General features: G+C 33.6%; 1 long non-coding RNA gene across 1 annotated transcript; it reads right to left on the bottom strand.

Annotated features, from left to right (window-relative positions):
* LOC117123697 lies at positions 1–1175 on the bottom strand. The gene is made up of 3 exons (XR_004447875.1): positions 1098–1175; positions 615–757; positions 1–87 (listed from the first exon to the last, which is right to left on the bottom strand). It is a non-coding gene; the product is annotated as an uncharacterized LOC117123697 (long non-coding RNA).

Genomic DNA, 1175 nt, shown 5'->3' with positions numbered 1-1175 from the left:
GCAGACGTGCGGCCTTCTGTTAACTTAGCTTGGTCTAAGCCACTGTCTACACCAAGAGGTTCTAACTTGGCCCTTGGTAACCATTGCCTAAAAACAATATAAAATATCAAATCATAAACCTGGTAAAATAATAAACACAACAACTACAGACTTGATTGGAAAATTCAGATAATTAAAAATCAAATAAAAACTTTCTATCTGACTAGAATGAAGGAATATAGGATAACAGACTGACCAATGAGAAGACAGGTTACAAAATAACCTTTACATTTTTACTAAACAAAGCACTTTAGTTTACACAATGAAAAAATCACATTGGAAATTAACAGCAAAAAATTCTAATTTTTCAACATTTCTCATTGCAGACCCAACAAAACTGTACAATGATGTTCCTTTTCCATAAAAGCTTAAAAAACCCAACACCACAGTATAATCCATAGATACCTAAATGTTAGTCTTATATTTTCAAAAATATTTAGCTTCCAGTATGCGGCATTCATTAGTTTTTAGCCTAGCTTCAGTTTGGATGGATACAAATGAAACATAAATATAAATTATAATCAATCATAGTAATCATTAATTAATCATTATAATTGCTTCATCAGAAAACTTACCATGTGCGCTTATTGTCAAAAAATAATACCAAGTAGAGATGCTCTTCAGCAAAGACTTTCTGGTTGAGCACCTCGAGTGGAGGTACAGGGATTGGAACACCGTTGTGTGTGAAGCCTACACGGGGCATTCTGGGATTGATTATCTGAAAATACAAATAAAAACACAAACAATGTACCAATGCAAATTATCTATGATTACTGACTGAGCTTCTTTGATGGATTTGATGTTGCTTGTTGAAGAAAGGCAGGCATTGACATGAGAAAAAATAGGAAATAAAAGAAATGCAGGAATTGGATTTTTAAAGAATGTAATTAATATTCATCACTATTCATCAATATTCATATCTATATTCTTTCAATCATGTTGTTAAGTTTAAATTTAATGCAAGATATCCGCACTAATATATAAGTAGAGATGTTACAGAATTTAACAAAGGGAGTATGTGTGTGAGCAGATCATTCTAGCCTGGAGTTGTCACTTACCAGGGCTGGGTAGGAAGGGTAGCCTCGGCATTTAGCCCAAACAAGATCCAATGGGTTTAATGGGATGTCGTCCTCGTC

This window comes from Anneissia japonica, unplaced genomic scaffold, assembly GCF_011630105.1.
Source record: "Anneissia japonica isolate Jap-2015-1 unplaced genomic scaffold, ASM1163010v1 scaffold214757_len1175_cov178, whole genome shotgun sequence".
Lineage (NCBI taxonomy): Eukaryota > Metazoa > Echinodermata > Crinoidea > Comatulida > Comatulidae > Anneissia > Anneissia japonica.
The sequence above is the reverse complement of the archived record's forward strand: the minus strand, read 5'-3'. Positions and strand labels throughout refer to the sequence as shown.